This window comes from Delphinapterus leucas, chromosome 6, assembly GCF_059928025.1.
Source record: "Delphinapterus leucas isolate spDelLeu-1000000601 "Yukka" chromosome 6, BTC_Dleu_Yukka2, whole genome shotgun sequence".
Lineage (NCBI taxonomy): Eukaryota > Metazoa > Chordata > Mammalia > Artiodactyla > Monodontidae > Delphinapterus > Delphinapterus leucas.
This window is the reverse complement of record NC_143134.1, coordinates 45446487-45463597: the sequence shown is the minus strand read 5'-3', so window position 1 is coordinate 45463597 and position 17111 is coordinate 45446487. Positions and strand designations below refer to the sequence as shown.

At 40.0% G+C, this 17111-nt stretch overlaps 1 long non-coding RNA gene across 1 annotated transcript; it reads right to left on the bottom strand.

The window, feature by feature from the left end:
- Window positions 1-4678: 4678 nt before the first annotated feature.
- LOC149748931 (uncharacterized) lies at window positions 4679-13113 on the bottom strand. Its single transcript, XR_016393538.1, has 3 exons — window positions 12304-13113; window positions 11691-11874; window positions 4679-6021 (listed from the first exon to the last, which is right to left on the bottom strand). It is a non-coding gene; the product is annotated as an uncharacterized LOC149748931 (long non-coding RNA).
- Between the last annotated feature and the right edge of the window lie 3998 nt (window positions 13114-17111).

The window sequence follows — 17111 nt, the reverse complement described above, 5'->3', positions numbered from 1 at the left end:
AGTTAGTTTAGTTTTTTTTTTTTAAGGTAATTAGTATACATATACCATGTAAATAGGAATTCATAGGGAATTCTTTCTGGGATTCTTCTGTTATTCTCCACAATCTTATTTCTCATACTTTTTCTTTATTGCAAAATTCCATTTAAAAATATAAATATCATCCATTAGAGTGGTGTTAATTAATCCATAAATAGAATCTATTCTTTCTAAAATCACTCATGGTTTACAAATATTCACATGTAAGTTGACTATACATTTGTAAGTCATGTTTTACTTCTATGTATGGGGAATAATTGATTTTTTAAATTATTTTGTTTAACTCAGCTCCAAAGTATGTTAGCTTCCTAATCTATAAATTGAAGCACTTCCAGATTATTCAGGAAAGTCATCTTCTAAAGCATATATGTGCATTATTAGTGATTATTTGCATGTATCCCATGTGTAAATATTTTGGGATGGCTAATTGATATATGTATAATGAAAGCAATTTCTATTTTAGATTGATAAGCAAGAACTTATATCTAACTTTATGCATAGCCAGTATTCCTCACTTTGTATATACATTAAAATTTTATTTTAATAACAGCAATGAAAATAAGAAAAAAGCATGAATTACATTGAGATTAAAAACTCAGAAAAAGCTTGCCTGGGCTTTTTGACATGAAGTATGCAGGAAGATAAAACCCAGGGATATTATTAGTGAGGCATGCTGCTTTGTTTTAAAGAGGCATTCTTTTTTTTAATATAATAAGAAAGAACTCTTAATAGCAACTGACTGTAGGCTGCCAAAGAGTTTTTAGAATTAACACATTTTTTTTTCGATCACTTAGGATGTGAACTTTCTTCTGGAATTGCAGAACGACTGGCATATATGGAACTGAACACTGAATGGCAAACCAATATAAAGTATTTTCGAAAAAGAATAATAGAGACAAAAATTCAAAGAAAGTTCAAACTCCTAGACTAGTTCCAAGGATCACACATGAGGCACACAAAACAAGCAGCCTCCAACTTTGAGAAATGGAGATGGCTGACCCCTTAGGCAGGTAAATCAGAGCCCCGCTTTCCCACCCCCCGCCTCCCAGGTGGAGAAGTCTTGAGGATAGAGTGGCAGAATTTCCTTCTTTACTTAATAAAATAAAAACTTACACATCTCCAAATATAATTTTAATCATTTTTTCAACAATAAAGTGCTTACCCCTCTACTTATCCAGTTGTATGCAGTCCATTTCCCTTCTATATGGTAATGTTTTCATTAGCACTGAGATTTCTGCAGGATCACATGCACATGTTGGTTATCTGAGTGCCTGTATCCTTTTCTGGGTCATATAAAAAAGTCTACTTGACCCTGTGACTGACTTTTTATTGATTAAACTTCTATATAGATCCTCTATTATACACTAGTTTCAGACCAAGAAATGTACCAGCAAGAAGGTCATGTTTCTGGGACTTCCCTGGTTGTCCAGTGGGTAAGACTCTGCGCTCCCAATGCAGGGGGCCCAGGTTCGATCTCTGGCTGGGGAACTAGAGCTCGCATGCCGCAACTAAGAGCCTGCATGTCGCAACTGAAAGATCCTGCATGTCCCAACTAAAAATCCCACATGACGCAACAAAGATCCCATGTGCCGCAACTAAGACCCAGGGCAGCCAAAATAAATAAAATAAATAAATAAATATTAAAAAAAAAAAAAAAGACGGTCATATTTCTTTGCTTTTCCAAATCAAGATAAATTGAGCTTGAGAACCTCATTCTCTAAGAAGTCATTATTAGTCATTTAGGGGTGATTGAAGAACCTCTGGCTTACAGGATCCAATAAAAAGGAGGATTCTGGCTTGGTCCTTGCGAAGGAACCTGTTGATCACCTGTGTAGTGTTAAGAAAGAGAAGTGCAGAGTACTGTGAAGCCAAATAATATAATTGGTGAGCCATCTGAGGGGTCAAGGAAAGCAGCCCTGAATAAGCGGCATTTAACAAGAGACATGAAGAAGAGTAGGATTTAGTTGGGCTGAGGTAGGAGATGAGGGAACAAGGAGCACATTCTAGGAAGAAGGAACACCATGTGGGAGACCTGGAAGCAGAACAGAGCCTGGAACTGAGAGAAGTCCAGGGTCCTCTCAGCACATCGATGTCACCCAACAACCAACATGAACTGAACCCCCCAGGGCGGGCCACCCCAGACTATAAAGACACAGGAAACCTGGCTCCTGCTCTCAGTCTGGGCGTGGAGCTGGGAAGAAATGAGCTGAGGGTTGTAGAGAGGTAAGCAAGCAAAGTGGGAGACATGAGGGAGTACCAACGCATTCTGAGAGGCTTTGGAGAAGAGGGGATGACAAGTTTGACTAGGAAAGGGCGTTCCCAGGCAAAGGGAACCCCACATGTGCAAGGAAAGGCCCACCAGGTCAGGGAACTTCTTGCAGCCTGAAATGCAGGATGGAGGGTGCATGAATGGTGGGAATGGAGAGGGAGACAGAAGCCAGATCAGGAAGGACCTGTGTGCAAAGCTCAAGAGTCTCAACTGTAGCCGGTAGGTCAGTGGTTCTCAGTGGAGGTGACACCACCTCCCTGGAGGCATTCTGGACTTTGTGTGGGGGGTGTTTGGTTGTCAAAATGATGGGAGGGGATGTGCAACTGGTATTTATTTAGTGGACAAGAATCAAGGATGCTGGGCATCCTGAAATGAGAGGGACACTCGCACACAATGAAGAACTCTTCCGTATTCAGAAGGATTCAGGAGGATTCACATGGGCAGTACATCTGTTTATAATGGTCTGAGCTGAGAACCTAACTCCTCTTTTTGTATAGAACCCCAAATTTGTTGTGGTGATGGTGGTGGTTGTGGTTTCGTTTGTTTTGTATGGATTTCGTACACTAGATTTTTCAGGAATGAAACTTCCTTATAAATCAGGGAACTTTGTTTTGTCTAGAGCTTTACCAAGACTTGTCTCCATTTTGGAAAATCTTGTCACCAGTGGCAATGCTTCTTGTGGTATCTGAGCTGCCAGTAATACACAAATGCTCAGCTGTATGTGTAGCTGTCACGTCCACAGCATTTTGGCATTAGCCCTTGACCACTTCACTATGTCCTCCCATGTAGTCGTGGGCAAGCATTTGTGGTTGAAATGCATACAATTTTATTTTTCTTATTAGTCATCAATTTAATACACATCAGTGTATACATGTCAATCCCAATCTCCCAATTCATCACACCACCCCCCCACCCCCCTGCCGCTTTCCCCCCTTGGTGTCCATACGTTTGTTCTCTACATCTGTGTTTCAATTTCTGCCCTGCAAACCGGTTCATCTGCACCATTTTTCTAGGTTCCACATATATGCGTTAATATATGGTATTTGTTTTTCTCTTTCTGACTTACTTCACTCTGTATGACAGTCTCTAGATCCATCCACGTCTCAACAAATGACCCAATTTCGTTGCTTTTTATGGCTGAGTAATATTCCATTGTATATATGTACCACATCTTCTTTATCCATTCGTCTGTCAATGGGCATTTAGGTTGCTTTCATGACCTGGCTATTGTAAACAGTGCTGCAATGAACATTGGGGTGCATGTGTCTTTTCGAATTATGGTTTTCTCTGGGTATATGCCCAGTAGTGGGATTGCTGGGTCATATGGTAATTCTATTTTTTAGTTTTTTAAGGAACCTCCATACTGTTCTCCACAGTGGCTGTATCAGTTTACATTCCCACCAACTGTGCAAGAGGGTTCCTTTTTCTCCACACCCTCTCCAGCATGAAATGCATACAATTTTTATCATAAATCATTTTAAGATATTGCCTTTACTTTACAGTTAAGGCACTAAGCTTAGTTTTGTGTTTGTAGAATGGTTATATTATCTACAAATTTTATTTCTGAAGAGTAAATGGTTTGGGAATATATACTTGAGAGAATCATTAGGTAGGTAACAAATGAAGCTATGTGTGTTGATGAGACCGAGCAGAGACCACATATAAAACAGTGGTCAGTTTTTGTGGGGTTTCAGACACCTTTGAGAATTTAATGGAAGCTATGAACCCATTTCCCATGGAAACAAACAAGCACACAGATCCCAAACCAATCACACAGTGTCAGTGGTGTTCTCAGAGGTCAGGGGAGCCTAAGCTCAGCATGTAGCTGGAAAGGAGTGTTTCTGGCATGCTTTCTTCTCAGAGATGTAGCGCTATTCTGCCTGTTGTATACATTACAATACAGAGATCAGCTTACCTTCCCAGAAGGAGAATCTTCTCCCTACCCACATGAGCAGATATATTTTGTTTAATGAATAATAATTGTAACTGAGCCCTATGGGGCCTTCCCAGGACAAACTGTCCCCCGTGAATATCGCCTTCCTCTTGCTTCCTTCATCACAGTGCCGTGGGCCAGCAGCACCTGGTCGGTGGCAAACACTTGGGACTGTCCCTGAGACAAAGGTGCTCAGGTTGCTGCTGGACTGAATCCAAGAGCTGCCACTGGCCAGGAGCCAATGTGCCATGGGTGAGGTGCCCACTCGGGACTGCCATCCCATCTGGGGTGCCAAAATTGTTACCCAGGCAAACTTGGGTCCCTTCACCCACAGGCAGTAAAGCCAATCTATTGACAACAGGCTGTGGTAAAGGAAAGGGTACTGTTTATTGCAGGGCGCCAAGCAAGGAGTTCAGGCCTTTTAAACATTAGCTGCCTGAACTCTGCTTGGCGCCCTGCAATAAATGCTACACTTTTCTTCATCACAACCCAGTGTCAATAGATTGGCTTTACTGCAAGTGGGCAAAGGGACCCAAGTTTGGTTGGGTAACATAATCACCTTGAGTGAGGTCTGGAGGTTCGACTCCTCCTGGGAATGCTTGAGTAGCAGTGGATGGCCGTTAGAAGGCTGGATTCCAATGACCGAAAGCCTACTGCTTCACTAATTGGCGATTCCCCATTCAGTGATCCTCAGAAGACCCACCTCACCTCTGACTGCTGCAGCCTTTTTTACTGGCCAAACTCGTTGCTGGTTTTGCTCTTTCCTTAGGACTTTTTTCTTCAGGAGGCCCCTAGTGCACCGTGTTAACAATCCTCCAGATGGAAATACCGGAAGTACCTGAATCCCAGCAATGAACACCGCTTGGGCTCAATATAGAACGTTCCCTCCATTCCTCTTTTTTCCTACTGTGCGCTCCACAACCACCAAGATCATAGCTGTGATATATTAAAGCACGTATGCTAGTGGAAACTAGAAAATTTGGGGGAGATTTATAATGGAAACATACAAATTTTTGTTTTCTGTCATGTTACATTGTCTACTCTCTTTTTAAGTAAAACAAAATTTATCAACTACAAAATTTATCATTCTCCAAAGTGATTCAGTCACCACTTAGCATCAGTAAAAATGAACGCGATTCTATCATCCACATGCAAGTCTTTAAACATTGTTAGATGTTTCATTTCTATGGAATCCCAACCATAATTTTATTAAAAATCAATGCCAATACCCCAAACTAAACAAACCAAAATCAAAGCAAAACCATCAAAACACAAGAAGAAAGAAGTACTTGCATTCTGGGGAGAGGGAGAGAGGGAGGATGGAAACAAACTACAGTTAGTAACAGACAATTTAACTGTGTATCTTTAATCTCCCGAATTCAGTTACTGTTTAAATGAAAACATGAAGTAGCAAAAACATGAGCGTCAAACAATAGAATCTTTCCCACTGAGAAAAAGAAAGTAAATGTGGCAAACTTATTCCCTCAGGACAAAACAGATACTAAAAAAAGCTGATCGTCACAGCGTGGCGGAGGTAAGGAGGATGCAGCGGGAAGGGTTGGGGGTGCTGGATAAGTAATTTGGTACTACACAGGCTCCCCTAACTCTCCTGAGTTCTGATACTTCACTCCCACCCCCAACAATCTGCCCATATTTAGATACCCCATGATGGAAAGCTACTGTTACTCACAGAAATGAACTGACTCCTCTAAGCATACTGGGACAGAAGAGACAGCCACCAATCACTGTTCCAGGGTATCTATGTATAACATCTACTTCTTTCCTTACAGGAAAAAAAAAAAATGAAAAGGAAAAATAAATTCACCAGGAAGCAAAACATGCAAAGACCAATATCTATCTTTGAAACTTGTAATTAACAATTGATTTTTGTTCTTGGATATGTACCCCTTTAACTTAAATAATTTGGCACAGAATCTAGGACATAGTAGATGTTCAATAAATATTTGCTGAATACACGAATGAATGAAAATATATTACATAGCTGATATTCTTAAATTGAGGACATCAAGGTTATTATTTCTCTTCCAATGAATTAAGTATGACTCCTGCCAGAGTAATTTTAACTTGCATTCAGTACACTTGAGGACGCTAGGAACTACATTTAGTATCTTTAAAAAAACCAAATCTGTACACAAAGCAAACATGTATTGGGCACCTACCATGTCTAAGGCTCTGTGCTTGGCCATGGTGGGTCACTACAGAAGCGCAAGACAAGGTCCTGTCCTCAAGTTACAAGTCTACTTCTCCCTCCTGCTCCAGGGGATGTAAAACATCAGCCAAATTAGTGAGGCAGCTGAGCCCACGGCAAATGCCCTTCATGTGAGAACATCCTTGGCTGTCTGGCCGTATCAGAGGGGACCATGAGCCCAAACACTGATGACAGCAGGAAGGACCAAAGGAGCACTGAATCAGATGAGGAAGTAAGAGAGCCAAATGGAAGGGAGAAATGTGAAGTGATAAGCCTTCTGCCCTCCCTGAATTAAAGGTCCATCATTCTCCGGCTCTCAAAAAACTTCCATATGTTCTGTCAGCTGTCCACAAAGGTGACTGAAATGTCAGACCAGTGCTGAAAGGGTCAATGTGGCTTTTTAAAAAGGAATTCTCCTTTTAAAATAAGATATAATATTAATACTTCTTAAATATTATACTTATTTAATAATTTAATAATACTTATTAAATAATATACTCAGCAAATATTAGAGTACTATTTCACTGTATGTTTATAGCAGTTTGTTTAACCATTTACCAGTTGATAAACATTTCCATTTTTTGACAAGTATGAATAAAGCCACTGTAAACATTTGTGAACAGGTTTTTGTGTGGATATATATCTTACTTTTTCTTGGGTAAGTATCTGGAAGTGGGATTTCTGGGTCATATGGTAAGTGTACATTGAACTTTTTAATAACTGCCAAGCTGTTTTCCAAAGTGTCTGTACTGTTTCACACTAGTACCAGTGATGCATGTGAGTTCCAATTGCTCTGTATCCTCACTAGCACTCAGTGTTATCAGCAGCTCCTTTATTTTTTATTTAATGGGTAGTGATATGTTGTTGTGGTTTTAATTTGCATCTCTCTGATGTCTAATGATGTTGAGCACCTTTTCATATGTTGAGTGGATAGGTGGTTTGGAACTACATTAGTTGGCATTTGTCTTGAATCTTCATTTGTTTTATAACCTTTGATACTTTGCTGGACAAATTAAAATTACATTTGGTGATAATTTAAGACCTAGAATGATGTTATTTTCCTCCACAGTGTATTTTCCCCCTGCAAAACACCTGAGTAGATTAGCAGTCTAGGACCAAGATTTGAGTTTTTGTGCAGATTGGGCTAAAATCCAGATCCCATGCCTGCAGGATGTAGCCTTTGAGTGTTTCAAGTCAGAAAAAGGGATATTATACTACGGCCTCTCTGTTTTTGAAGGAGATGAATGCCAGTTTCCAAATCTTCACGCATCTGAGTCCTCAAAAGCTTAGCTTTGTGTCTCAACTGCTTCCAGTGAGTTGCCAAAGAGCCTCAGAGCCAAATTTCAGCTCTTGGCCTTTGGGTTACAGAATGGGTCATTTCCCAAGGTCTCAGTGAACCTCTGCTTTTCAATTTTCTTCTCATCATCAGTAAATCATCCTGTCCAAAAAGGCTTTGACTCACCTCTTTAATGCTAATTGTTTCCTTGTTCTAATCTCTTAATATCTCAGTAGGTCTCTGATGCTTGTAAGAATGTGTGTGTGTGTGTGTGTTTCAGCTTTTTAAATTGCCTTCAACTGGGAGGCTTGGTTGGAATCATCTAGTATGCCAGTCCTGGAATCTGGAATATAGGCTAATATTCTAATGGGGAAAATAAACAAGTAAATATATATTGTGTCAGGTGGTAAAATGCGCTATAGAGAAAAATAAGGTGGAATAAAGGATACAGGAAGACCAGGGAGGAGGGAAAGAGTACTCAAGAAAGATATTTCCAAAATGATAACATATGAGCAAATAACCTTGAAAAGTGAGAGAAGTATTTGTTCTAGGAAATCTGGGGTGTGTCTGGAACAGAATATGTACAAGGAGGCAGGCAACAAGAGATGAGGTATGAGGTAGCTGAGGCAGGCAACAAGAGATGAGGTATGAGGTAGCTGAGGGCAAGGTCATGTAGGGCCTTGCAGGTCATATTGCCTTTGGATTTTACTCTGAATGAGATGAGGAGCCATTAAAAGTTTTGAGCAAAAGAGTAACTTGATTTTACCTGCAATTTAGATCATTGTTGCTTCTATGTGGAGAACAGACTGTAGTGGGGGGGGAGTCCAGTTGGGGAGTTTTTGAAATAATTCAGGTGAGGGAGTGAAATACAGTGGAAGCCTAGACGAGGAAAATAGCAATGGAAGTGGTGAAAAGTGCTCAGATTTTTGATAAATAGTATTTTCAAGGTAAAGCCAATAGGATTTACTGATGGAGGTGGAGTGTCAGAGGAAGACAGAAAATAAGGTTTTGGCAGCTAGAAAGACAGAGCTAGCATTTCCTGAGATGAAGGATGTCGGTGGAGAATCAGGAGTTTGATTTTGGACAGGTTGAGTTTGAGATCCCTACTAGATATTTAAGTCAAGATTTGAGTAGATGGTTGACCATGAGACCTCAATTTAGGAAAGAGGGCTAGAAATGTAAATTTGGGAATCATTGGTGTATAGATGCTTTCAAAGCTAAGAGACTGGGGATGGTGTTACAGACGGAATAAATAAAGAGCAAGAAATGAAAAGGTTTTAGGGCTACACCCTGAAATTTTTAACACTTAGCAGTCAGAAGATAAAGGGGAATTGACCAGCCAGTGGAATAGAAGGAGAACCAAGAGAAAGTGATGTCTCAAGCCAAACGAAGAAAGTGTTTCAAGAAGGAAGCATGGTCACCAGTTCTTAGAGGTACAAGTAAAGCCATGAAGTGAGCAATGTTCAGGTCATTGGGCTATTTCAGTAGAATAATGAGATTAATAAAGTGAAAATGGTTCTTCTTTTTTTTAAAGAAATAACCTTTATCAAGCTTAACAGAAAAGGTGCTATTTATTATACCAACATGAGATTTACTAATTTTCCTCCAAGGCAATTAATGTGAATTTCATTGATAAGCCAGTTGCTCAAACATGCTTTACTTATTTGGAATAATCTCATCATCAGTTAAATTAGGGCTTTTAGCACAAAAAAGAATGAAATAATGTCATTTGCAGCAACATGGATGGACCTAGAGATTATCATACTAAGCCAAGTAAGTCAGAGAAAGACAAGTACCATATGATATCACTTATGTGTGGGATCTAAAATATGACACAAATGAACTTATTTATGAAACAGAAACCAACTCACAGATATAGAAAACAAACTTATGGTTACTAAATGGAAAAGGGAGTAGGGGAGGGATAAACTAGGAGTTTGGGATTAGCAGATACAGACTACTATATATAAAATAGATAAACAACAAAGTCCTACTGTATAGCACAGGGAACTATATTTAATATCCTGTAATTTATTATTAATTTTTTCAACCATAATGGAAAGGAATATGAAAAAGAAAAAAAAAATATATATATATATATAAAACTGAATCACTTGCTATACACCAGACACTAACACAACACTGCAAATCAACTATACTTCAATTAAAAAAATTACGGCTTTTAGTATCCTAGAGAGAGACATACCTTTATTTAAGAAAGAGAGGGCAAATTTTAGAAAAGTAAATCTAAGCAATAAATGTCATTTGACAATATTGGCATTAGAATGGCATTTGTTCTTTTGAGCAAAACCCAAGAAAAAGAATTCTAATAAAACCCTCTTGGCAGCAGTAAATAACAGCCTTGAATGGTGTCAACTCAACCGATAGGAATGCCTCCCCACCCACACCATGAAAAATGCTCAATTATTTGAAGTACTATTTCTTTGGCCTCAGAAATAGCTTTGTTTACTTTAATTTCTGAATTTTTTTCATATTCTCAAATTTCTCATATTTATCTAATATTCTCATATCTTGTGATATGAGAGCAGGTGAGTATTATGTAACTTTTGAGCTCTTATACAAAAGTAACATTTGGAATCTTAAAAGAACACAAACAAGCTTTCATGTCTACAAAATCTCGAGCATTTTCATAAACCTTAAGTACTACAATTATTTCTAAATTGTGTATATCTCTATAATTAGTTCTTTCAAACTCTGGTTTAAACATAATTTATTTTCTTTTCTCCACAGAATTACATTTATTCTCTAAATGTCTATGGAGAATAAGAAATTCAATTTTCTTTCATCAAAATGACTTCTTGATTGTCTTTCCATTAAAATTTTTGTTTCAATAAGATATCAAGTAAGTTTAAACTATAAAAGGTATTTAAAACTGGGAAGAGTTCCTTTTTCATGCGCCCTTTATACCTTTTGTGGACACAGAAAATCTCTTGGTTTGAGGAAAAATGAGGTGAACTAGTAGCATGGATGCAATATAACATAGTGGTTAAGAATGACGGTGTTGGACTCACACCTGGGTTTAAGTCCCAGGTCTTCTGCTACCTAACTTTATAGCCTTGAGCAAAAGCCACTTAATCTTTCTTAACCTCATTCCTCACCTGCAAATGAGGATAATAATACCTGCCTCACAGGGTTATCATGATGCTTTTATGAGATAATATAGGAAAAGCACTTAACACAGGGTAGGTACTGAATAAAAGATAAGTACTCATCATCATCATTAGCACTACCACCATCATTAAAAGTGAACAATCTCCAAAGTCAAGTAATCAAAAAAAAAAATCTAGAGGAAGCATGATCATCACCAAAGGTTGGAATTTGGTTTCACAAGGAAGGTATTTATTTATATTAAGGCTTTAATAATAAAACACACTAAAGGGGAAAAGTCGGAATGATTCATTGCATTCCTTATGCTGGAGGCCAGGTGTTTTTACATGCACGTCTCAGTTAAGCCTGACAACAACCCCAGAAGGGAGTTTGTATATGCCCATTTGACAGATGAGGAAATTGAAGCTCAGAGGGGTGAAGTGATTTGGCCAAGATCATGCAGCTGCTAACTTGAAGAATCATGGCTAAACTTCAATTCATTTGACGACAAAGCCCTGCTTCAACTAAACTTCCATATTAGAGTTACTTTGGGGACTATCCAAACTGGACCACTCATCCTCATCCAGACTAGATCTGAATCAAAAGCATGAGCTTGTGGGTAGCACAGCCTTTGTCAACCGTCAGCTCTTATTCTTTTATCCACAATCCAATCACACCAGAAGAACCCCAGAATTCAGAGGGCTAGTACCACACCTGCTGCCTGCATAGCCTGCCTCTGCCGGCTCTTCTCTGCCTGGAGTTTAAACATTTCAATATCCTGGACTGAGCAAATATGGTGGAGCCGGGTCTGGGCTCGTGGAACCCCCTGCAGTCCCGTGAATGCCACCATGATAATTACCAGTCAACTTTGGGTTGAAGAAGTTGCTTGATTCAGCAAGGCTGGCATTTCCCCTGCACAATTCTTTCCAGCTTGTTGGCAGTGGTATCCAGGAGTGGCTGGAGAATTCTGATAACAGCTTGCTGGTTGATTCCAGGAGAAGAGCTCGGATTCTGCTGAAGCCTCATCAGAAGGTGGAGAAACACTGACAAAAAGAAGTTAATGATGACCACTCTGGAAATTCTGACTACCTCCATGATGCCCTCACAACTATTTATAAAGCATCACCTTGGAGCTAGCTGAGACACCTGAAAATGAAACAAATTCCATGAATGGAAATTAACAGTCAGGCTGTGACCCACTTAAGTAAGTAGTTATGCCTCTTGCCAAAGGCCTGCCAGAGAGCACACCCTGCATTTTAATGGCTTGGTGCCTTTGTTTTCATCGCTTTTAGATGGAAATGACACAACTGTCTCCTAATCCCCTTGTACTACCGGGCCCTCTTTCCTTACCTTCATTCTTGGTAGCTTTTTCCAACTATTTAACTACTTCATAAAACACAATAAACAAAGAACTGGAAAAGGTGACTGGCTCAAATAATTGTGGATGTTGACATGTTAAAAGTTATACTTACCAGGCAATATAAAAGCCGTGAACCTTGAGTGAAGACATTGTATATTTCTATAAGTTGTGGGCAAAATTTGGCACTCTCAGGGTGATTTGTAAATGTTCTTCAAGGCCTTCCAAGCTTAGGATCCAATCAACTTCTCCAGTTGCATCTCCATTGTTATTTAATCCCTTGTCTAGCACTGTCCAATAGAAACATAATGGGAGTGGCTTATGTCATTTTAAAGTCTCTAGTAGCCATCCTAAAAAATTAACAGAAACAGGTAAAATCAATTTTAATAATATACTTTAACCCATTGCATCCAAAATATTTCAACATGTAATCAATGTAAAAAGTTCAAACTTAGAAGCAGGTAGTCTGCCCAGTAGCCTAAATCATTGGCTTTGGATTCTGAGAGACCCTGGTTCTAGTTCAGCTCTCCTAGGGACAGGAATTGCAACTTTGGAGAAGTCTCTTAAATTCTCTACACATCATCTGCATGACGGAGATAATAATATCTATCACCCACGCTTGGTGAAAGAATTTACCTAGATAATGTGCAAAGCTCCTGCAAAATTCTCCATAAATGTTGGTGATTATACTTGCTATCACTACTTTGCTGTTTTGATCATTCTAGCGCAGCCATTCCCATCTATTAAAATATTTAGAATGGCTTCTTCATGTCAGTGGAAATTTTCTTTATTGCCACAGCCAAACAAATGGCAATAGAAAATAGTATTTCTTCCAACTCCAAAGGGCTCCCTCCCAAAACAGCCACTTAGAAACAAGAGCTGCTGAAAAGTGATGGATGCCCTCCCTTCTCAGCCCATAGCAGGAACTGGCTTGTGTAGCAACATCAGTGTGAACTAAGAAGAACCAAGCCCCAGACACATCCTTTGCCAGGGGGCTCCCGGTGGAGTTCTTGCAAACTGTTCTACAGTGTGCTGTGGGTGAAATTCAATTCTAAGCTCTAGTTGTGTGACTAAAAGCCTAAAGGAGCAAAAAACTAAAAAACAAAAGCAAAAACAACAACAAAAAACAAAACAAAAAAACAGCCTCAGAGTCTTGCTTGCTTTGAAAGACTTGTTTGCTTCTGGCAACAAGAAATGTATGGCTCCAGGAGGGCCAAAGGGGCCAAGAGAGGCATTTCCATTTTGTAACTTTCTTACTAGCCAAACATAGAGGAGAGGTTTTCAAATAAATGTACCTTCATGAGGAATAAGAAATCACAGTAGAAAGAAAAAAAAAAAGAAGCACACGGTTGATTGGCCATCTCTGCTCAGCAACACACATTTAGATCAGCGGTTCCCAACTTTGTTGGCACCAAGGACCGGTATCGTGGAAGACAATTTTTCCATGGATGGGGTGGAGGTGTTCAGGCGGTAATGCCAGCGTTGGCTTGCCCGCCACTCACCTCCTGCTGTGCAGCCCGGTTCCTAACAGGCCGTTGCCTGGTACCAGTCTGTGGCCTGGGGTTTGGGAACCTCTGATTTAGAGGTCTTGTCAGAAAATGGTATGTGCTCATAGGACCCACCTTCCTCGAAGTCACACCTTTACATGATAAGCTTATTCTGAAAACAGTATTGCTCATTTCCATGCGGACTTAGCATTGCTATCACACTGGTCAGAGCACTTGGATAAGCTTCATTGCTCAGGATCCTGGATCCTTGACTGATCAGGTGTCACCCAAGGAACTGCTGCACAAAATAGATAACTTAGAGGTCAAAAGCCTGGCTTTGAGCCAGACAGACTCACCATTAGAATCTTGGCCCTGGTTGTAATTAGTTTGTGATTTTTTTTTTTCTTTTTGGCTGCGCCGTACAGCATGCAGGATCTTATCAATAGTTCCCCCACCAGGGATCGAACATGTGCCCCCTGGATTGAGAGCACAGAGTCTTTTTTTTTTTAATTATTATTCTTTTTAAAATTATTTATTTATTTATTTGGCTACATTGGGTCTTAGCTGCAGCACGCGGGCTCTTCATGGTAGCGCACGGGTTTCTATCTAGTTGTGGTGCACAGGCTCCGGAGCGCACAGGCTCAGTAGTTGCAGCGCACGGGCTCGGTAGTTGCAGCACGCGGGCTCTAGAGCACGCAGGCTTAGTTGTCCTGTGGTATGTGGGATCCTAGTTCCCCGACCAGGGATCAAACCCGCGCCCCCTGCATTGGAAGGCAGATTCTTAACCACTGGAATGCCAGGGAAGTCCTTAGCTTATGATCTTGACAAATTATTCTCTAAGCCTCAGTTGCTTCTTCTATAAACTACAGAATAAAAGATATCTACTTCATAGGATTGTTATAAGAATGCCTATAAAGTGCAGCATAGTGCCTGGTACATGGTAAGATTTCAATGTTCAATTTTTCCCATACAAGACTGGTGGGAGTATGTCTTACCAGTGTCCAGAAAATGAAACTAGAAAATTGACAAATGACAATAATCTATCCAATCCCCAAAAATTATACAACCAGAGAAGATTGCAGCAAGACCACATCCTGGCTCCACACAAAGTTCCTGAAGAAGAAAAACACCTATGCTGAAGAAGCACAGTCTGGTAGAGCTGGAAGTGCCCTTAGAGACCATTTAGTCCAAGTGTTTATTTTCCAGATAAAGAAACGAAACCTCTGAGAGGTAAAGTAACTTACCCCATGTCAAGAACTAGATGCAGGGTCGGAGTTCAAATCCAGGTTTCTTGATTTTTAATTCTGTGATAAGTTCAAGTGTTTTTGTGGTTAAAACAACTCCTAAACTGGCAGGACATGAATCACCATCGTAAAAACCTCCTGTATTTCTAGTTCATCCCATTAACTATTCATTTGAGATTGTATAATTGTATCCCAAGATGCTCTTTCAATAGCAAACAGAGAGCAAGTGCTTATAAGAAGGCACCTTAGAAGGAAGTGTCCATTCTACCGACCCTGCAAGCCATCATCATCATGGCAAAAATAAATAACCAATACAAAATGTAGACAGGGTTGGGATATAGCACCCCTGAACAGAGGGCTTGATGCAATGGTCCCTCAAAAAGCAAGTATCTTTATGCTCATTACAGACAGTCCAGAAAAACACCAACTCATTTTCTGCAAGGCTTCTCCAAGGCTCTGTGAAATCAGACAGCTGTATCTGTGGATGATCTCAGTGCTATTGTCTGGGCTGTGAAAAGTGGGAAAGTTGTTTATTGCCATCCTCAGTGCCTGGCCTCTGTTGGCTCTCTGTAAATATTCACAAGTGAATGAAGGAAAGATCCATCCTAATGGCATAACCATGGATCTTCACCAGTGTCATGGGGATAATGTATTTTAAGTATCTTCAATCATTTCCTCAGTAACTTCTGAGTAATCCAGGTATTATTTTCTTTCTTTCCCATGCACCCATCTGCCTTAAAGATAGGTCAAGGGTCATATTGTCCTAGGGAAGGAGGAGGTCAGTATCACACCAACAAAAGTGTTTTTAAAATTTTAATAGTGATAAAGACTTGAAAGCCAAATGTTGCAGAGAGAAAAAAAAATTATAAATTCTAAAATCTCCTTTTTAAATAAGAGATAATGATTATATGTCTGAAAATACATAGTTTTTCTCTAAGCTGTGGGTAGAGTGGACTCAGAAGTAACCCAAGGAAAGTTCCTATAAGACAGGAATAGAAAATAAATTTCTTAAACCAAAAGAAGAAGAAAAGATAGGCAAGAGGTCAGATGCTAGGGCCCTGGCTTCCCCTGCCCACCTTTGCTTCAAATTGGCACCTTAAAGGCTGTGCAAAAGAAAACTCCAGAAAGTTTGTGAGAAGGAGAACCAGAGGCGTTTGTGCCCCACTCCGAATTTTGGGATTTGGAAGGAGATTGCCTCACAGAGTACACCGTGTCAACGGGGGGTATGACAGCAGCACAGAGGAAGACAAAAGAGAAGTTATACAAAATAAAGGAGCTATACTTGTTGCACTGCTCAGTGTTTATTTTGTTAAATTTTAACCCCAGTTCACAAGTAGGTCCGCTTAGGTTTGACTGGTTTCAGGAGTGCCCCTGAGGCCCAGGTTTAGAGTCTGTAGCCTGTGTGAAGGATTGCTGTAGATTGACACTTCCTTCTGTTCCCGATGGACAAGATTCTGCCCAGAATCGACTGTCCCACAGTAGAATTAGTCAGCCTGTTCTTCCTTTGCTGTCAGTGTTATCACGTTCACCTCCCTTTTGCAGCAGCGTGGTATAATCATAGGCAGATAGACCTGGGTGCTCAGCCTGGCCCTACCAGTTAGTTGTTAACTGTCTGCCCTTGGGCAACTTTCTCTGAGCCCCCAATTTTTATTATAATAAAATAACAAAATAATCATGAATAATTATAACACTTCAGGGTTTACTAAGTGAAAAGCCCTTTACAAAGCATATAATATACATTATCTCATTTAATTCTCACATTCACCATGTGCGAGGTAGGTACTATGTTTAGCCTCACGTTACAAAAAAGAAAACCTGCCCAAAGCTGCACAGCTAATAAGCAGCAGTAGGAACTGAATCTGGGTCTGGCTGACTCCAGAGCTTGGTGGCTATATAGGAGGACCCCATGATAGGGCAGATGTCCCGAGCACCTCAAAGCATAAGGACTCCTCCTATGTAATTTCCCTGCTAGTCTGTGTCAGTAGTTGGTCCTGAATAAGATCAGCATTGATCCTTGTGTGATCTAGGTAACTCTTTTCTGTGTGTGTATACAACTTTTAAACAAGTCCCACATTTATTCTGACAAAAATATTTGGATATGTATCCATGACTTATCACTTTCCATTAGGCTCCATATTGGGGCTGAGGTCACATCACTGCAAGCTCCCCTAGATCTAGAGTCAGATGCCTGC